This window comes from Hyperoodon ampullatus, assembly GCF_949752795.1.
Source record: "Hyperoodon ampullatus genome assembly, chromosome: 19".
In the NCBI taxonomy this organism is placed as follows: Eukaryota; Metazoa; Chordata; class Mammalia; order Artiodactyla; family Ziphiidae; genus Hyperoodon; species Hyperoodon ampullatus.
In genome coordinates, this window is record NC_136932.1 from 6119021 (window position 1) to 6141354 (window position 22334).

General features: G+C 39.3%; 1 long non-coding RNA gene across 1 annotated transcript; it reads left to right on the forward strand.

Annotated features, from left to right (window-relative positions):
• Positions 1–4298: 4298 nt before the first annotated feature.
• On the forward strand, positions 4299–14946 carry LOC307067189. Its single transcript, XR_013811410.1, has 2 exons — positions 4299–4419; positions 14517–14946. It is a non-coding gene; the product is annotated as an uncharacterized lncRNA (long non-coding RNA).
• Positions 14947–22334: the final 7388 nt, after the last annotated feature.

Sequence of the window (22334 nt, forward strand, 5' to 3'; positions counted from 1 at the left end):
ATTGTCTGCAGACATAAAGTAATAATAATCTAATTCAGCAAATGGGTATTTTTTTGAATTTTAAAATTTTATTCTATTTATTTTTTATACAGCAGGTTCTTATTAGTTATCTATTATATATATATTAGTGTATACATGTCAATCCCAATCTCCCAATTCATCCCACCACCACCACCCCTCCACCACTTTCCCCCCTTGGTGTCCATACGTTTGTTCTCTACATCTGTGTCTCTATTTCTGCCCTGCAAACAGGTTCATCTGTACCATTTTTCTAGGTTCCACATGTATGATATTTGTTTTTCTCTTTCTGACTTACGTGACTGTATGACAGTCTAGATCCGTCCACATCTCTACAAATGACCCAATTTCATTCCTTTTTATGGCTGAGTAATATTCCATCGCATATACATACCAGATCTTCTTTATCCATTCATCTGTCGATGGGCATTTAGGTTGCTTCCATGACTTGGCTATTGTAAATAGTGCTGCAATGAACATTGGGGTGCATGTGTCTTTTTGAATTATGGTTTTCTCTGGGTATATGCCCAGTAGTGAGATTGCTGGGTCATAGGTAGCTCTATTTTTAGTTTTTTAAGGAACCTCCATACTGTTCTCCATAGTGGCTGTATCAATTTACATTCCCACCAACAGTGCAAGACGGTTCCCTTTTCTCCACACCCTCTCCAGCATTTGTTGTTTGTAGAGTTTCTGATGATGCCCATTCTAACGGGTGTGAGGTGATACCTCATTGTAGTTTTGATTTGCATTTCTCTAATAGTTAGTGATGTTGAGCAGCTTTTCATGTGCTTCTTGGCCATCTGATTTCTGTGTGTTAATTTTGTATCCTGCTACTTTACCAAATTCACTGATTAGTTCTAGAAGTTTTTTGGTGGCATCTTTAGGATTATCTATGTATAGTATCACGTCATCGGCAAACAGTGGCAGTTTTACTTCTTCTTCTCCAGTTTTTATTCCTTTTATCTCTTTTTCTTCTCTGATTACTGTGGCTAGGGCTGCCAATACTATGTTGAATAATAGTGGCAGGGTGGACATCCTTGTCTTGTCCTGATCTTAGAGGAAATGCTTTCAGTGTTTCACCACTGAGAATGATGTTTGCTATGGGTTTGTCATATATGGCTTTTATTATTTTGAAGTAGGTTCCCTCTATGCCCACTTTCTGGAGAGTTTTTATCATAAATGGGTGTTGAATTTTGTCAAAAGCTTTTTCTGCATCTATTGAGAAGATCATATGGTTTTTCTTCAGTTTTTTAATATGGTGTATCACATTGATTGATTTGCATATATTGAAGAATCCTTGCATCCCTGGGATAAATCCCACTTGATCATGGTGTATGATCCTTTTAATGTGTTGTTGGATTCTGTTTGCTAGTATTTTGTTGAGGATTCTTTCATCTATGTTCATCAGTGATAGTGGTCTGTAATATTCTTTTTTTGTAATATCTTTGTCTGGTCTTGGTATCAGGGTGATGGTAGCCTCATAGAATGAGTTGGGGAATGTTCCTTCCTTTGCAATTTTTTGGAAGAGTTTGAGAAGGATAGGTGTTAGCTCTTCTCTAAATATTTGATACAATTCACCCGTGAAGCCATCTGACCCTGAAATTTTGTTTCTTGGTAGATTTTTAATCACGGTTTCGATTTCATTACTTGTGATTGGTCTGTTCATATTTTCTGTTTCTTCCTGGTTCAGTCTTGGAAGGTTGTGCTTTTCTAAGAATTTGTCCATTTCTTCCAGGTTGTCCATTTTATTGGCATAGAGTTGCTTGTAGTAGTCTCTTAGGATGCTTTGTATTTCTGCAGTGTCTGTTTTAACTTCTCCTTTTTCATTTCTAATTTATTGATATGAGTCCTCTCCCTCTTTTTCTTGATGAGTCTGGCTAATGGTTTATCAATTTTGTTTATCTTCTCAAAGAAGCACCTTTTAGTTTTATTGATCTTTGCTCTTGTTTTCTTTGTTTCTATTTCATTTATTTCTGCTCTGATCTTTATGATTTCTTTCCTTCTACTAACTTTGGGTTTTGTTTGTTCTTCTTTCTCTAGTTCCTATAGGTGTAAGGTTAGATTGTTTATTTGAGATTTTTCTTGTTTCTTGAGGTAGGCTTGTATTGCTATAAACTTCCCTCTTAGAACTGCTTTTGCTGCATCCCATAGATTTTGGATCATCGTGTTTTCGTTGTAATTTGTCTCTAGGTATTTTTTGATTTCCTCTTTGATTTCTTCAGTGTTCTCTTGGTTATTTAGTAACATATTGTTTAGCCTCCATGTGTTTGTGTTTTTTACGCTTTTTTCCCTGTAATTGATTTCTAATCTCATAGCGTTGTTGTTGGAAAACATGCTTAATATGATTTCAATTTTCTTAAATTTACTGAGGCTTGGTTTGTGACCCAAGATATGATCTATCCTGGAGAATGCTCTGTGTGCACTTGAGAAGAAAGTGTAATCTGCTGTTTTGGGATGGAATGTCCTATAAATATCAATTAAATCTATCTGGTCTATTCTGTCATTTAAAGCTTGTGTTTCCTTATTAATTTTCTGTCTGGATGATCTGTCCATTGGTGTAAGTGAGGTGTTAAAGTCCCCCACTATTGTTGTGTTACTGTCGATTTCCTCTTTTATAGCTGTTAGCAGTTGCCTTATGTATTGAGGTGCTCCTATGTTGGGTGCCTATATATTTATAATTGTTATATCTTCTTCTTGGATTGATCCCTTGATCATTATGTAGTGTCCTTCCTTGTCTCTTGTAACAATCTTTATTTTAAAGTCTATTTTATCTGATATGAGTATTGCTACTCCAGCTTTCTTTTGATTTCCATTTGCATGGGATATCTTTTTCCATCCCCTCACTTTCAGTCTGTATGTGTCCCTAGGTCTGAAGTGGGTCTTTTGTAGACAGCATATATATGGGTCTTGTTATTGTATCCATTCAGCCAGTCTATGTCTTTTGTTTGGAGCATTTAATCCATTCACGTTGAAGGTAATTATCGATATGTATGTTCCTATTACCATTTTCTTAATTGTTACGGGGTTTTTTTGTACATCCTTTTCTTCTCTTGTGTCTCCCACTTAGAGAAGTTCCTTTAGCATTTGTTGTAGAGCTGGTTTGGTGGTGCTGAATTCTTTTAGCTTTTGCTTGTCTGTAAAGCTTTTGATTTCTCCATCAAATCTGAATGAGATCCTTGCCGGGTAGAGTAATCTTGGTTGTAATTTCTTCCCTTTCATCACTTTAAATATGTCATGCCACTCCCTTCTGGCTTGTAGAGTTTCTGCTGAGAAATCAGCTGTTAACCTTATGGGAGTTCCCTTGTATGTTATTTGTCATTTTTCCCTTTTTGCTTTCAATAATTTTTCTTTGCCTTTAATTTTTGTCAGTTTGATGACTATGTGTCTTGGCATGTTTCTCCTTGGGTTTATCCTGCCTGGGACTCTCTGTGCTTCCTGGACTTGGGTGGCTATTTCCTTTCCCATGTTAGGGAAGTTTTCGACTATAATCTCTTCAAATATTTTCTCGGGTCCTTTCTCTCTCTCTTCTCCCTCTGGAACCCCTTTAATGCAAATGTTGTTGCATTTAATGTTGTCCCAGAGGTCTCTTAGGCTGTCTTCATTTCTTTTCATTCTTTTTTCCTTATTCTGTTCCACAGCAGTGAATTCCACCATTCTGTCTTCCAGGTCACTTATCCGTTCTTCTGCCTCAGTCATTCTGCTATTGATTCTTCTAGCGTATTTTTCTTTTCAGTTATTGTTTTGTTCATCTCTGTTTGTTTGTTCTTTAATCCTTCTAGGTGTTTGATGTTTAATTCTTCTAGGTCTTTGTTAAACATTTCTTCCATCTTGATTTTTGCCTCCATTCTTTTTCTGAGGTCCTGGATCATCTGCACTATCATTATTCTGAGTTCTTTTTCTGGAAGTTTGCCTATCTCCACTTCATTTAGTTGTTTTTCTGGGGTTTTACCTTGTTCCTTCATCTGGTACATAGTTCTCTGCCTTTTCATTTTGTCTCTCTTTCTGTGAATGTGGTTTTCCTTCCACAGGCTGCAGGATTATAGTTCTTTTTGCTTCTGCTGTCTGCCTTCTGGTGGATGAGGCTATCTAAGAGGCTTGTGCAAGTTTCCTGATGGGAGGGACTGGTGGTAGGTAGAGCTGGGTGTTGCTCTAGTAGGCAGAGCTCAGTAAAACTCTAATCTGCTTGTCTACTGATGGGTGGAACTGGGTTCCCTCCCTGTTGGTTGTTTGGCCTGAGGCGACCCAGCACTGCAGCTTACCTGGCTGTTTGGTGGGGCCAATGGCAGACTCCAGCAGGGCTCACTCCAAGGAGAACTTCCTAGAACTTCCACTGCCAGTGTCTCCATCCCCACAGTGAGCCACAGCCCCCGCCGCCTCTGCAGGAGACCCTCCAACCAGCAGGTAGGTCTGGTTCAGTATCCTATGGGGTCACTGCTCCTTCCCCTGGGTCCCAATGCACACACTGCCTTGTGTGTGCCCTCCAAGAGTGGAGTCTCTGTTTCCCCCAGTCCTGTCGAAGTCCTGCAATCAAATCCCACTAGCCTTCAATGTCTGATTCTCTAGGAATTCCTCCTCCCGTTGCCGAACCCCCAGGTTGGGAAACCTGACATGGGGCTCAGAACCTTCACTCTACTGGGTGAACTTCTGTGGTATCAGTGTTCTCCAGTTTTTGAGTCACCCACCCAGCAGTCATTGAATTTGATTTTATTGTGATTATGCCCCTACTACCGTCTCATTTTGGATTCTCCTTTGTCTTTGGTTGTGGGATATCTTTTTTGGTGAGTTCCAGTGTCTTTCTGTCAAGGGTTGTTCAGCAGTTAGTTGTGATTCTGGCGTTCTTGCAAGAGGGAGTGAGAGCACGTCCTTCTACTCCGCCATCTTGAACCAATCTCAGCAAGTGGGTATTGAGTGCTGACCCTACAAAGCCATTTGACCTCCAGATCCACTTTCCAATTTTCTCCATCCTGCTCTCTGCTCCAGGAGGATAGCTGCCCTCTGTCCTTCATTATCTTTGCCCAGAGGGAACCTAATCAGGAAACTGGAGGGAGGTAAGAGGATGAGTTTTGGGTGTTTATTCCCCTGGCATCTCCTACGTGTTGTCTGTGGCCTTTCATAAAATGCACAACTCCTCTCAAGGTGGCCCTCTTTATATAACTTTCCCTTTCTAACTCACCTCCCTTCATCCCTCTGCACTTAGGGGTCATAAGCTCCTCCCGGTGGTTTCCCTACATCATGCCCACACTTTTGCAAATAGTCCTTTTATTAAACTCTTTTAGATTTCCCCTAATTCCAGTGTGTATGCTGTTCCCTGCTCAGACTCTGCAGTATGGTAGGACTTGTATAAAGTTTTTGTCCTCCAGGAAGTTAATAGGAAAATGAATAATTGCAATGCCATGGTTAATAAATACTTATCAAGGTGTAAGCTCTTTGAAGGTAGAGACCCCATATTATTCATGTTTCTTTCTTGATACTTAGCATCGTGCTAGGTGTAAGCAGGTGCTTACCAGTGTCGAGGTAAAAGTGGACGTATGTATAATGGGTGGGAGAGCGGAGATGGAATTGAGCAACTGTTCCAGGATGCTCCAGGTAGCCTTCACAGTGTAGCTACTCATGGCAGTCATAACAGACTGTTTGCCTTAAACAAAGGAATTTACTAGAAGAATATCAATGGCTTCTAGAATCAAAGGAAGCCAGGAGGGCAGGTCTGGAAGAACTTGGGTGCTCTGTATGGCTAGTTTTCCGAAACCACAACAAAAGTCACACATTTCATATGAGTGGGGCATCCTCATGAACGGCCCTTGGCTTTGGTTTCTTTAAGGTGTATTGACACAGGTTTCTGGATACATGTTGTATTCACTCTACAGAAACTTTCTGGGCTTCTTTCTTCTAATCTTCCTCTCAGAAAGCCTGCTCACTGCTGCAGTTAAGGTAAGAAGAAAGAAGATCTCAGGTGTGATCAGGTAATAGAATAAGAGGAGATCTAATCCTCCATGACACCCTATGTCTTGGGACTACAGAAACCAGCTCACCTCTCTCTCCCTGGCCTCTTCACTAAATGAAAGGCAGGGTAATGAAGGCAGTAGGTGAGAACCATAGTTAGGTTACAAGGGTCAGCAGGAGTTAAGGAACAATGGCAGATGAGTTAAGTAACAGTGGCAGATGAGTTCTTCCCCTGAAGAGCCAAGCATGCGTGCAGCGGTGGGGCTGCTTTTGCTGAGTGTGAGAGAGGGTGTTTTCCCATCTCTGGGGAGGAATAGAAGAAGCAGAACCTACTGAAGTTTCCGTCGTTGAATCTGGACCTTCGTTTTGCTGCCCTCTTCCTCTCCCACCGCCCTTAGTAACCCTGTGCTCTGAAGTTGCTCCCCAGTACCCTAGAGCTGCATCCCCATTGAGTTAGTCCTCCCCTGATAGGTTCCATTTCCCTAACTTCTCCTTCCCTTCTGAAACTTTTGAGCTTGTGTGGGAACAGGTGTTAAGAAGATAACTATCTGGTTAGTCTAATTCAGTCTAAGGTGTTACTTACCAACAAGGTGGGTAGGGGTGGAGAAGTAGTCACCAAAGCTATTTACATTAAAAATGTACCTTTTGGGTTTCCCTGGTGGCGCAGTGGTTGAGAGTCCGCCTGCCAATGCGGGGGACACGGGTTCGTGTCCCGGTCCGGGAAGGTCCCACGTGCCACGGAGCGGCTGGTCCTGTGAGCCATGGCCGCTGAGCCTGCGCGTCTGGAGCCTGTGCACCGCAGCGGGAGAGGCCACAGCAGTGAGAGGCCCGCGTACGGCAAAAAAAAAAAAAAAAAAAAAAAAAAAATGTACCTTTTATCTAAGTGAAATTTCAGGCAGTGTGATGATGAAAATTTTGGAGAAAAGACTTTTCTGTATTCTTTCAATAAATACAATTTGACTATTAGATCAGCTGAATTAGGAAAGAGGGTAACAAGGTTTTTTGTTTGTTTTGGTCTGTACGTCTTTTTTCCTCACCTGGAAGGAAGGGGAAGTGCCCTGGCTCCGATTTCCCCACTTTTGTGCATTGACCATGTTTTATATACCAGAAATTTTACATTGCTCCTGAAGATGCAAAGATAGGTAAGATGTGGTCTTTGCTCTAAAGGAAGCCATATCTTGGGGGCAGAGGGTAGGGGGTAATACAAAAATAATTGCAAAATAGGATGAAAAGTTTAATAATACAGATTTATATAAAACATATGAAGCACCCAAAAAAGAGAAACCAGCCTCTGGAGGACTTAGGGAAATTCATTTGAATGGTGTCTTAAAAAAAATGAGTGGGGAAAAAATTTTTCTAGGCAGAGGGACCAGCATATATAAAGGAGGTGTAAACATGCATGACATATTTGAACAACTGTGAAAAGTTTGGTTTGGCTAGGGCATAAAATTTGTATGAGTGAGTGCCAAGAGATAAGCCTGGAAAAATAAGTTGGAGGCAGATGGGGAAGGATCTTTAATGTCATTCTAAGGAATTTGGACTTGGTCCCATAGTCAGGGGGTGGACCATTGAAGGTTGCGAAGCAGCGGATGAACATGCTCTTAATTTTTAGAAAGATAACATTATTGGCAGTGTACTATATGGACTGGAGGGAAACTGGAGGCTGGGAGATGAGAAAGGAGAATTTGCAAGGGTCCGTGGGGAGTGTAAGAAACAATGACAACTTCAAGAAAGTTGCAGTGGGGTGGTAAGAAGGGGAAGTTAGAAGATAGAAATGGGGGCATTTGACTATTGACTAGTTACAGGTTGATGAAGGAGAGGGAGGAAACCTTAAATGACAAGAGGTCTCCAGTTTTGGACTGTGGGGAGTGCCATTAACTAATATGGGAAAGCAAAGGAGGAGCAGGTTTTGTAGGAAAGATAATGTGTCCAGGATAACAAAGATTAGGGATGAAGCACCTGTCAACACCCAGGTATAGATATTCCATAGGTATTTGCAATGTGAGTTCTGGGATTCAGAAACTGTGGCTAGATTTGGAAGTTTTAGTGACAAGGAGCAACCGTGGAATGGGATGAGATTTCCCAGGGAGAATAGAGATGAGGACCAAGAATAAAACCTTGAGGAACTGTGACACTTAAGGAGAAACAAAAGAGATTGAAAGGTAACAAAGAAAAACAGAGAAAACCAAGAGACAGAAGTTTCAAGAAAGCCAAGGAGAGGAAGAGGAGAATTTCAAGAAGATGGAGTGGTCAACATGTCAAAGATATCGATGGTTCAGAGATGTCAAGTAGGACGAGGGCTTTCCATGTGGCTGTTATGGCTTCTGGAAAGACCATTATAAGTACTGGGGAGTGAGTGATCTCAAAGCTACCAACTAAAATACACACAGATTCTCATTCTTTATAGTTTGTGAATTATATAACATGACATGAACTTGCACAGATTAAAGGAAAATTTTAATTTCCTTTAAAAGAAATGGATATAAGAATTTAGGAGAGAGCTTAAGGCTTAGGGATCATCAATATTGAGGTGATAGTCAAAGTCTTGAAAACAACTGCATTTTTAATGTAGAGAAGAGCAGAAGTTTAAGAGTGGAAGTTGAGGAAACCCTCAGAATTAGGCTTAGCACAGAGGAAAAGCAAGTACTTGGTAAAGGGAGTGAATAGGAGTCATCTGGAAGGCTGGAAAAGCCTTAGGGGATTACAGCACGGATTGAAGCATGGGTGACTCACCTGGTGGAGTCTACAGAACCTCCTAGAAGTTCTTCCAGGTCTTGAGTTTCAAATTCTGTGGAGAGATCAAGGAGAATGAGGTCTAGAAAAATGTCCATGATATTGGCCACAAGATCCTTGAAGATCTGAAAGCAAGAATTTTCTGGACAGTTTAGGCCCAGAAACCAAACCATCTGTCACTAGGGAAGGAGAGGATGGTGATAGAATGACGCCATCTGTGTCTTGTATTGCTACAGCATCCCGCGTGGGCGTAAAAGACAAAAGGATGGTGAAGAGGGAAGCAAGGGTGGAGTGAATACAAGATTGTTGGAGGTAGAATGCACTTGGAAACAGAAGCAAGTAGAATTTTGGAGCTCCTTAGAGCTTCTGGGAAACAAACAAACAAACAAACAAACAAAAGGAGAACACTTAGGGAGCCAAGAAGTGAGATAGCTGTTAGATACCTGGAAAGAAAGAGTAATCAGAAATAATAGTGATCCAAGAGAGAGTGAAGCCTCAGTGATGTAGGAAACCACCTGTTGGATGACTAATTTAACCTTTATCATAGGGGACTTTTCATAAAGGACAGATATGTGGTATCATTAAAAAATGACTGAAAAAAATCTGTATTTTTTAGAAGAGTCATTGTGGTGAATGGGCATTGAGCTTGGAAGGTGTGTATCATTCTCCCTTGTACTTTTAGAATGATAGACTTCATTTCCATGTACCATGAACTCAGGGGCTGCCCTCTGTTACTTGAAAGAGGTGGTTACAGCTATAAATATGGAAGTGACATTGAGGTATCCCCATGAACTTGGGAGAAAAGGAAAATATAGTTGCCTTCCTAACTGAACTAATAAAACCAAAATATAATCTATCTCCCGGAGTCAACACCTGGGTAAGGAGTGTGGTCATCAGGGAATATCAAAAGGGGAATTCAGAGAAGGTGGCTTTGGCTTCATCTTAGGCAGAGAGATGCTAAATTTGGGCACATGGACAATCCAGCCACTAGAGAGGAATTGCCTAGTGTAGGGCAAAGATGTTTCGCCTGGCCTCAGTAAGATCTGGAGGAAGTGTTCCTCAAACCTCTGCTTGAATCTGTGCTTATGCAGCAACTTTATGATCCCTAATTCATCCTACAAAGTAAGCCTTTAGCAGGAAAGTGAGTGATCAGGAAAGAACATCTTTCTGATGTTTATCTGGAACATCTGGAAAGAAATGTCCCTTATTGTCAATTAATAAACTGGAATTCTAATCTATACATTAGTATTGTATGAATACAATCATTGTCAGTCTGTCATCAAGTGCCAAGTCACCTTTGGGTATACTGGTAAAGTCAAGTTTCTGGACATGAAAGGCTGAGAGGAACCGATGCTAGGCTGTAGAAAGTTTTTCAAAGTCATTCTAATCTGTGTTTTTAAAAAACCCTCTTGATAATCAGTCTTGTGGGCAGCCTTCTGTCTGCCTCATGTATTCCCATATCCTCCATTAGGAATACTATCAGTAAGCATTACTTTCAACAGTTAGTTGGTAAAGAATATAGAGCTTGTATAGGCTCAAGAACTGATGATGAAAACTAGTTTTAGGAAATGTGTAGATTAGAGATGACAAGCACAAAGCATGCTTGCTACCACTCTACTGTCCTGTGTTCGTGGCAGACATTACTAACTGGTAGTGACACTCTGTGCTGCTGAACCTAGACTGACTCTAGGACTTTTCCTAATGACATTAATGCAGGAAGTCACAACTGGTGGCCTAGATTGGATCCTTGTGAGGTAAAACTCTGCCCTGTCTAGTTTAGATGGGTTGTTAGGGATTCTGGCCATCAAAATTACAGAAGTCAGCTGGAAAGGACCTAAAGGATGGTTTATCTTTTGAGTTTTTGAGCTGCTCTAATTACTAAAAAGTTTGTCTTTATATTGAACTGAAATCTGCCACACAATGTAGCAGGGTAACTGAGGACATGGGAAAAGACGTGACCCAAGAATCGGCTCACCTAACAAGCTGGGTGCGTGAGAATGTTTCAGGACTGCAAGCAGTACTGATTGCTCTGGGCACTGACCCATGCATGTCCTCGGTATAATCGGGAACATAAGGAAATAAGGAGGTGCATTGATTAGATGTTCAAGGCCGACACAGCCTGCGCTAAATAGGACCCTTTGTATTAGATAAAGTTATAAGTAAAGTACATCCAGCTCCTGAAATGTGCTTTTAACTACAAAAAGTGTAATAGATGTAAGATAAAGCCTAAATAAGTACGCCATAGTGGACTGAGGGTTTTGCTGTTTTGCCTGAGCGAGCAACAGCCCTCTACCACTGTGCTTTAACGCATACATCTCATGTGTTGGACTCATTTTCGTCCCTGACTGAACAAATACAACACACAATATAGCTTGCATTTTGCCACATGGAACTTAGCTTTGGAGTCTTTTAGATATTTGAAGAGGGATACTTTGTCCTTCTAAATCTTTTATTTTCTAAGCAAAAGGGTCACCAGTTTATTCAGTTGTTCCTTAGATGACACTTCTATTATCACCTAGGTTGCCATAACTTGGATCACTTCCAAATTTGCAGGATTTATCTGGCCTCTTTTTTTTTTTCTGTCTCTAGTATTAGTTCAAGGAATATATATATATATATATATATATATATATATATATATATATATATACACTCATTTAAGCAATGCATGCTAACTGTGTTTTATTCCACTGCATCACTCTCCAGCATAATATTACTTCTGGAGATATAATGCAGTACAGAATTTCTTGTTTTCCTATTAAATCTATAGAAATCATTTAAACTTAATAACTAATCATTAGTAACAAAATTCTCCTCTTCTCTTGGTTTCAGGCTTGCTTTCAGAATGGCTCAGGTGCCTTGAACATATTTTAATAGAAACTTGTTTTACTCACTTTTTGGGTTCACCCTCTTTTCTTGGGTGTGGGACCAAAGGCTTGTCCCTCAGATATTTTTGATTGTGGTGTTGATTAACTGGTTGGTTCCTAAGCTATAATTATCTTCCTCCTTCAATTAAAATTACATTTTTATATTACAACATGAGCTATTGCAAAATCGAATAATACACATTGGATCTTTATTTCCCTCTAAGCAACTTTCCCTGACAATAGATACTTTTTTCTTCTGGATTGTTAGGTGCTGAGGAGGACATTCCTACTGATAAAGGTCGATCAGTGGGCACTTGGCAGTATTGCTTTTTTCTGTTTTCCTGTGTCCTCACTTGCTATTATATAGAGATTAAAATACACTATATTGTTATTTCCAGCTTAGAGAATTTCAAGAGACTCATGAACTAGAACCATACTGATATGACAGCATAACTGGTGCCAATGAAATATTGAATCAACATATGCTTTTATTTTAAACTGTGCCAAATGATGGGCTTGATTAATTGTTTTAACTGGATTTTATCTAATACTTTCCCACGAAATTTTCAATCATTTTGACAATGTGTAAACTGAGTGTGATGTTTCTAAGCAGCACTTCAACCAACATGTATTTGGCATACCTACATTCTGCCAGGCCCTGCATTAGTGCTGGGAATTTATTTCTGGTTGGCCAAAAATACATGGTCCAGACTTTGAAGAGGAATCAGGCACATCAACTCATCTAAAAATAAAGTTCAGACCACCATGGTCAAAGAGCATAGGGTTCTCAGAAGAAGACCTCTTAGTCTTGTGGGAAAGCATCCCAGGGGAGTTGCCCTTTGCTCCTGTTTCTGCCTACCCACTTCCACTTAGCACCACACATGGAGATTTTATGTACTCATCTAGGCTCTGCTCAAATGCTTCTTCCACCAAAAGAGTGGCCCTTGTCCTCATGCCCCAGCCCTGTGTATTCTCTCCCTTTTCCAACCTTCTCTGGTCCCTCATCTGCACTTTCTCTCATAGGCACGTCTCTTTATACCTCAAGGTAAGTTTATTTGCATATATGTGTATGTTTGCTCACTGTTGCTTCCGTAATGCCCAATAAATATTAGTTTGATTGAAAGAAAAGTCTATTTTAGATAGAACACCTTGGTTAAATAAGGGGGAACAAGTTCTATTTTGATCTAGATTGCCAGGAGTATTAAGATTTTAGACTTAATTTTTTTTCATGGAAAGCTAATCTTCTATCAGTTCGTTCAAGAGAACTGCTTTGTATCCATAGTTAGTTGATTGCCTGTGCACAAACCACACTCTAATGATGAATACAAGGATTCTGAGGTTGCTTCTACAAATAAACATTAACGGACACATTTTTTTCCTTATAAAGACTTGACAGAAATCAAGTTACTCTATTTTGTGAAAACAACTCCTAGTACTCTTTAGATGGATGGGAAAAAGTCCTCAGTTTAATTTGCTTAAGAAAAAGTCATGTATTAAATGACTCCCTATTGAAACTGAAGATCACTTTCTACTGAGTCATCAGCAATAGTGTACTGAGCAATACGATTTGTATCAGTATGTCTTGTGAAATTGCCAAGTCAGGAGTTGTATATATATTTTTTAAACTTTAATAACTTTATTGAGATATAATTCACATACCATAAAACTCACCCATTTAAAGTGTACAATTCAATAGTTTTTAGTATATTCACAGAGTTGTGTGGGCTGGTTTATTTTATTTTAAAAAAGGAGTTATATATTTTAGATAAAAAATTCTTGTCTCCGTTGAGTGTCAAGTGTCTTAAAAGTTTTCTGAAAATATTAATAGAATCCAATGAATTTCTCAGTAAAATGCAAACAACTTCTTAATGGTGTTTTAGTCCCTGACAGCATAATTCCTTTATTAATATTTAAGGAGAATTCAGTAAGTGAGATTCATTTCCATGTGACTCATACATTTGAAAAAATAACCAAAATGAATAGATTCAAATTAAATATAGTCAGAGCATCCTCTTAATGTCTCCTATGTGATGGCAACTGCTTAGCCTCTGTGCATTGATGGCCGTGTGTTTGCATTTTGTAAGTTTTATATATTTACTCTGAATTTTGCAATCTATTGCATGTGTGTAAAGCATTGCATTTACTCAGGATTTTGCTATAAGTTATACTATGCTTGTCAAAGGAAAAAAACCCCTAAGATTATGAATGATAATCCCCAAGAGCCCTGAGGCTTTCCTCAACCTGTTTTCTATGCCCTATATTTACTTGTTGAATGAATGAATAAATAAATGGATGGATTTAGGAGACATGGAGCTTGACCTAGTTGAAAAGCTACAATTGAAGGATTTTTAGACCAACACTGATGGTGGAATAACTTTACTTGGATTGTTTAGCTAAAGTTCAGTTTGAGATACATAGGTTTGTTGAAATAGTGCTTTCTTATTTCATGATTTTTCTCACCAAATCAAAGATAACTTAAATGACCCAAAACATCCTAAACGGAGATAAGTTATCATGATGATATAAGATGTCTGGATATATATGTATATAGCAAGTGTTTTATAATGCACATTACACACTTTGGGGGTGTAGTTGTTTTTTTGTTTGTTTGTTTGTTTGTTTTGCGGTACGCGGGCCTCTCACTGCTGTGGCCTCTCCCGCTGCAGAGCACAGGCTCCGGACGCGCAGGCTCAGCAGCCATGGCTCACGGGCCCAGCCGCTCTGGGGCATGTGGGATCTTCCCGGACCAGGGCACGAACCCGTGTCCCCTGCATCGGCAGGCGGACTCTCAACCACTGTGCCACCAGGGAAGCCCCCTGGGATGTAGTTTTATATGATTAAGTTTTCAGGGTGCCAATATGTTGGAAAATGCAGCTAATCAACAAACCATTGTGTAACCTGCTGCTTTAGCTTTGTATCATGGGAATTACAATATTATATTGTCCTTTAACTCCTCAGAAATCACCTCTTCTGTTTGCTGTGTATCCTGGAGATGACAGATAATGCCAATAATGACGAAATGTTCACTGGGTTCTCCTCCCTGCTGAGACCTACCTTCCCCTAGAGCGATTCTCATCTTCCCACTGGTTAACATGCGGGTCTCCTTGCACTTTCCGTCTCTACAAGCTGTAAAAACATCTGCCAGAGTCATGTAGGAGAGGGAGAGATTCCACTGAAGGCTTCAGTGGGGAATTGAGTCAAACTCTCCCACCTTCACATCACCCCTTGGAGGACTTTTCCTTACCCTCAGCCTCTGCCTCCTGAGACAGGAAAACGAAATGTCATTGTTTTGCTTTATTTCTAACACCACTGTCCAATGAATTCTGTATTACATAAAATTCTGGATCTAATTCTGCAGTGTTTGCTCCAGGATTATCTTTTGATTAGATGCTGATTGTATGTGTTTGTTTTTTTTTAAATAATGATGAAAATTTATCTTATTTTTTATCAGCCTACTCAGTCACTTATTAGGTAAGAGAGGGGGCTTCCCTGGTGGCCCAATGGTTGAGAGTCCGCCTGCCAATGCAGGGGACACGTGTTCGTGCCCCGGTCCGGGAAGATCCCACATGCTGCGGAGCGGCTGGGCCCGTGAGCCATGGCCGCTGGGCCTGCGCGTCCGGAGCCTGTGCTCCGCAACGGGAGAGGCCACAACAGTGGGAGGCCTGCGTACTGCAAAAAAAAAAAAAAAAAGGTAAGAGAGGGAAGTTTGACATCAAAATTGTTCTGTCACCCAGAACCAGCACATAAGCCTGTTTAAAATGAATGTTTAGTGAAAACATCTTCAAGTACCTTGGAGTTACTTTTACTTAATTAAACGTAATATAAAAGGTAATTAAATATTTAAGATGATCATACTTTAAAAATATGCCCTCAAAGTATTTGTTTAAGAGTATGGATTGCTCCTTCTAAAACTTATCAAACCCAGGGACTTCCCTGGAGATCCAGTGGTTAAGACTTCGCCTTCCAACGCAGGGGGTGCAGGTTTGATCTCTGATTGAGGAGCTAAGATCCCACATGCCTTGGGGCCAAAAAACCAAAGCATAAAACAGAAGCAGTACTGTAACAAATTCAATAAAAAATGGTCCACATCAAAAAATCTTTTAAAAAACCCTTATCAAACCCATAAAAATGAATGAGGAAGTGTCATATCTTCTAGAAGGAATTGACTAAGCCTCTCACACCTGTTAAATAATCAGCATATACCATGTGTGGAGCAGTATCACTTTTGCCAATTAAAAATGATGATGACTTTATTCCATTTGCACCAATGCAACAAAGAAAAATAATGTATGAAACCTTATTATGCATTACCTTAATTCATAGAAACTGTGGTCATTTTCACTGGACTATGTAAAGACTTATCTATAAATGGTGCTAAGTAAATATTTGTTGAATTAATGAATACACAAATAAATGAATATGGGATGCCCCATATGTATCCATAAGTATACAAACTGGGCGTTGTTTAAAAAAATTAAAATTACACTTCAACTGGTTAAAAAAAGTTGTATTTGCAGCTATGTTCATTTGAAGTGTGAAACTGCAGGCTTAAGTGATTTTAAAAAATCCCAGGATATTTTCAAATAAATATTTCAAAATGGATACACTTTCCTCAGCAGAAACTTCATGTATATATATAGGAAATGGGTTCCAAGCTGATAACTAAAATGAATATATTCTGACCAGCCAAGTTCATAATACCCTGTGTTTATGGTGTTTTTCATGAGAATTACAAAATGCTGGGCTAATGTGATTATATGTGATATTGTTATTGTCTTTTTGTGAAGGTAAATCATCTCAAGTTGAGTAACTTGTTTTGAGTAAAATAATAACTCACTGAATGAAGCCTGAAATACCATCTGGTTTCTATCTGTTAGACCCCATTGCCTCTGCATGGACTGTTTTATTTACAAGTCTGCTTTTATGATTTTGAAAAAAAATGCATTTCTTTAAGAATATATGCATAGTGAAACATAAACAATGGCATGTTTTAGCAACTAAAAATCCACAGTTAATTTAATCTGAAGGAAGACCAGAGTGCAAGAGTGGTTTCTAAAAGGCCTGGTGGCCCTGTGTTTGCATTCTATAGAGTTTAAATATTTACTCTGAATTTTGCAATCTAATGCATGTGTGTAAAGCATTGCACTTACTCAGGATTTTGCTAACAGTTATACCATGCATGTTAAAGCAAAAAAAAAAAACCCTGAAAATTGTGAATGATAATCCCCAGAAGTCCTAAGATTTTCCTCAACCTGTTTTCTATGCCATCTGTTTACTTGTAGAACCCTCCCCTTCAATCTGAGCAGTGACGTTAACATTAGCATCTTACAATTCTGACATGATTTGCAGCTTACAAAGCTCTTTCACAGAAACTGGTCTTTTTGAAGCTCGCAACAGCTTGTGATGTAGGGAGGATAAATATTATGACACCAACATGTCCTGTGAGAAAATTTGACCTCTTAGCAGTCAGCTAAGGAGATATATTTCAGGGGAAAAAGAAAATTGCACATTTCTTTTTTGAAATTGAAATTGTTTGGGAGTTTGCATGAAAAGAAGGAAAAGGATAAATAAGTCTAGGGGTCTGAGAGGAAATCTGCAAATTAATTTCTTTAGCTGTAGAGAAACTTTGTTTTTTCTCTCTATAATAATAACAGCTACCATTTAGTTAGTGCTTATTCTGTGAAATGTGAATTAACTCACTGAATCCTCGTAAAAATCACGGTACTATTATTGCCTTGGTTTTTACAGACCAAAGAACTGAAGAACAGAGGGGTAAATAAAACCAGTGGAAAATGACAGAGCTGGAACCCAAACCCAGGCATCAGCCTCTGCATCTGTGTTTTTAACTACTGTGCTCCGTCGTGTGCTGGTTTAAACCAGCTCTCTAGGGGAATACATAAGTAGAGCCCAAGTCCCATAGTGTAGATATTCCCATCATGGCCAGTTTCAAGTTACCAATGATTTAATAGCCAGCTTGGGAAATTCCTGAATATTTATCAATCAGCACTTAAGAGCAGGTGCAAGCCTGCCCTAGCACATGATTGATTATCCTACATGGCCTCTTCATGCTTTCAACACAGCATCGTCATGAAGACAGACTATTAAATTACTATTATTATTTAAAAATCAACTTTGAACTATGATTTACATACAATAAAAGGTACACATTTTAATTGTACAGTTTGAAGAATTTTGACTAATGGATATACCATCACCATAATCAAGATACAGAACATTTCCATTCATCTTAAATATTTTCTTGTGACTCTTCCTAGTTAACCAGTTAACTCCCACTTCACCAACCATTTCAGACTAGGCAACCACTGATCTGTTTTTTCGTTTGTTTTTTTCTTTTTTTTTTTTTTTTTGGCCACGCGACATGCAGGATCTTAGTTCCCGGACCAGGGATCAAAACCTTCCCCCCTGCATTGGAAGTGTGGAGCCTTTACCACTGGACCACCACCACTGATCTGTTTTTTATTTTTTTAATTTATTTTTTAATTTGGCTGGTCAGGTCTTAGTTGTGGCACGCGGAACTTCGCTGTGGCATGCGGAATCTTTCATTGCGACCTGCAGGCTCCTCTCTAGCTGTGGTGCACTGGCTTCAGAGCGCGTGGGCGGGCTTCTCTCTAGTTATGGTGCAGGGGCTCCAGAGCTCGCAGGCTTAGTTGCCCCCCGGCATGTGGGATCGTAGCTCCCCCACCAGGGATCGAACCCCAGTCCCCTTCATTAGAAGGCGGATTCTTAACCACTGGACCACCAGGGAAGTCCCCACTGATCTGTTTTATGTCACTGTGGATTAGATTTTTTCCCCCCCAGAGTTTCCTATAAATGGAATCATACAGTATATATTCTTTTGTTCTAGCTTCTTTTGTTCAGCATAATGGTCTTGAAATTCATCCATGTTGTTTTTGTGTACATCCTTATTTATGGGTAGGTTGTATTCTAGCGTATGGATGTACCATAATTTATCCATTCACCAGGTGATTATTTTTCAACTGTGAATTCTGGTCATAAAAAGTCCTTTTATAAATATGTTGCTGAATGTTGCAGCCATAGCTTTTATTAAAAAGTTGTAGTGATGGAGAGGATACATTTAATTAGGATACTAATGGTTTTTAGTTTGATATTGAGTTTATGATACTAATATTAAACAATGACATTTTAATCTTAGATCCAGTACCAAGATTTAAGAAACATTTACTACCCCATTAAAAAGCCATTTACTTAGGTATATGAATACATTTTTTTCATTTGATGTTTGAGTATATTTTTAAAAGACTAGGTAGTTCAGACTGGCTGTCTGGTTCTCTACACTGTAAATAACTACTAGCTTTCTTTTTTACTTTATGCCTTATAGAACTTGCCTCTTTACTGGTGGACTTTCTGGAAACTAATACCACTTATTTAAATAAGAAAGTGTTAATTTATTAAGTTGATACTTTTAAACAGGTTTGCTTTTTTCTTCTCTTTTCTTTCTCTCTTTCTTAAAACAAACAAACAAACAAACAAATCCCAAACCCATTTTGTAATATCCAGCATATCTCAAGTGGCTTAAAAAGCAGGATTAATTTTTTTTAAGGTTCATATCCTGAGATTCCAGTAGGTGGCACTCTTACAAAGCCTGAAGATTTGACTGCTTTGGCAATGCGTGATTGTTTTCTAGATGGTTCCCTTTTTACTGTGACCAGTATACTTGCAAACCCATTTGTTCTGGATAACTAAAATTCATTTTCCCTCTAATTGTCAGAGTTGCATATACTGTTTGTTAAGCATTTAAAAAATGTACAAAAGAAAAAATAAGTGGTGCTGGGAAAACTGGACAGGTACATGTAAAAGTATGAGATTAGATCACTCCCCAACACCATACACAAAAATAAGCTCAAAATGGATTAAAGACCTAAATGTAAGGCCAGAAACTATCAAACTCTTAGAGGAAAACATAGGCAGAACACTCTGTGACATAAATCACAGCAAGATCCTTTTTGACCCACCTCCTAGAGAAATGGAAATAAAAACAAAAATAAACAAATGGGAGCTAATGAAACTTCAAAGCTTTTGCACAGCAAAGGAAACCATAAACAAGACCAAAAGACAACCCTCAGAATGGGAGAAAATATTTGCAAATGAAGCAACGGACAAAGGATTAATCTCCAAAATTTATAAGCAGCTCATGCAGCTCAATAACAAAAAAACAAACAACCCAATCCAAAAATGGGCAGAAGACCTAAATAGACAATTCTCCAAAGAAGATATACAAACTGCCAACAAACACATGAAAGAATGCTCAACATCATTAATCATTAGAGAAATGCAAATCAAAACTACAGTGAGATATCATCTCACACCAGTCAGAATGACCATCATCAAAAATCTAGAAACAATAAATGCTGGAGAGGCTGTGGAGAAAAGGAAACACTCTTGCACTGCTGGTGGGAATGTGAATTGGTACAGCCACTATGGAGAACAGTATGGAGGTTCCTTAAAAAACTACAAATAGAACTACCATATGACCCAGCAACCCCAGTACTGGGCATATACCCTGAGAAAACCATAATTCAAAGAGAGTCATGTACCAAAATGTTCATTGCAGCTCTATTTACAATAGCCCAGAGATGGAAACAACCTAAGTGTCCATCATCGGATGAATGGATAAAGAAGATGTGGCACATATATACAATGGAATATTACTCAGCCATAAAAAGAAACGAAATTGAGCTCTTTGTAATGAGGTGGATAGACCTAGGGTCTGTCATACAGAGTGAAGTAAGTCAGAAAGAGAAAGACAAATACCGTATGCTAACACATATATATGGAACTTAAGAAAAAAAATGTCATGAAGAACCTAGGGGTAAAACAGAAATAAAGACACAGACCTTGTTGCAGTTCAGTCAGAGACGAAAATGAGTCCAACACACGAGATGTATGCGTTAAAGCACAGTGGTAGAGGGCTGTTGCTCGCTCAGGCAAAACAGCAAAGCCCTCAGTCCACTATGGCGTATTTATTTAGGCTTTATCTTACCTCTATTATACTTTTTGTAATTAAAAGCACATTTCAGGAGCTGGATGTACTTTACTTATAACTTTATCTAATACAAAGGGTTCTATTTAGCGCAGGCTGTGTCGGCCTTGAACATCTAATCAGTGCACCTCCTTATTTCCTTATGTTCCCGATTATACCGAGGACATGCGTGGGTCAGTGCCCAGAGCAATCAGTACTGCTTGCAGTCCTGAAACATTTGCACGCACCCAGCTTGCTAGGTGAGCCGATTCTTGGATCATGTCTCTTCCCATGTCCTCAGTTACCCTTCTACAGACCTACTTGAGAATGGACTTGAGGATATGGGGAGGGGGAAGGGTAAGCTGTGACAAAGCGAGAGAGAGGCATGGACATATATACACTACCAAACGTAAGGTAGATAGCTAGTGGGAAGCAGCCGCATAGCACAGAGAGATCAGCTCAGTGCTTTGTGACCCACTGGAGGGGTGGGATAGGGAGGGTGGGAGGGAGGGAGACGCAAGAGGGAAGGGATATGGGAATAGATGTATATGTATAACTGATTTACTTTGTTATAAAGCAGAAACTAATAAAAAAAATTCTTCAAACACCTTGATTAATTTCCAAGAGATAACCACTCTAACAATTTAGTATATACAGTATTTTCCAGAACTTTCTCTAGCCTACCCGTACAATAAATGCATATAAAAGTAAAATATAAATTAATAAAATTTTAGATTTTAAAATAATCATAATCATATACTTGTCTTTGTTTTCTGATCCTGTACCTGGGTTTTTTCTTATGAGTTATTTTTCTTTAAGACAGACCTCTCATTTCTGCAATTCATTCATTGCTGAGTCTGAAAGGACCTTTCACATCTGTGTTGAATTAGGGCTTGCGGTGTAGTGAATGAGGCCTAGACTTTCATGATAAGGATTCTATGCTAACTGCATTTCTTGGCAGTGAGAGTAGGGTAAAGAGAACTTAAATAATAAGAAATCTAATGCTTCCTTTGCCAACTGAAGACTGTAGAATATTCTAAGATTTTATCAGAATAGGATTGTGATTTTTAACTTGCTGGCTATTCCAGGAGATGCTAGCTATTGGTTCTTCCGTGGGAAATTTTGTGAAATCACTAATTTTTTAAAAATAGATTTTTCTCCCACAGTATAACTTAAGGGCAGCCAATTTCCCCCAGAATGAACAATCCAAGAGACCAAGCCAGACAGAAATGCTTTTGTGACCTAACCTTGGAACTCACACACTGTCACTCCTTCAATAAGTCTGCTTTACTCATTGTGGGAGGGAACAATGCTCAGGGGCATGAGTACCAGGAGGTGAGGCTCATTGGGACCATCTTGGAGGTTACCACAAGGAGTGGTTACTTTATCTATTTATTTCATTGAGGTCTAATTGACATATAACATTATATTAATAGTGTTGGGTATACAACATAATGATTTAATTTTTTTTTTTTTTTTTTTTTTTTTGCGGTACGCGGGCCTCTCACTGCAGTGGCCTCTCCCGTTGCGGGGCACAGGCCCCGGATGTGCAGGCTCAGCGGCCATGGCTCACGGGCCCAGCCGCTCCGCGGCATGTGGGATCTTCCTGGACCAGGGCACGAACCCGTGTCCCCTGCATCGGCAGGTGGACTCTCAACCACTGCGCCACCAGGGGAGCCCATGATTTAATATTTGTATACATTGGGAAGTGGTCACCACAATGAGTCTAGGTAACATCCATCCATAGATGGTTATTTTAAAGCCATGGGATTAGT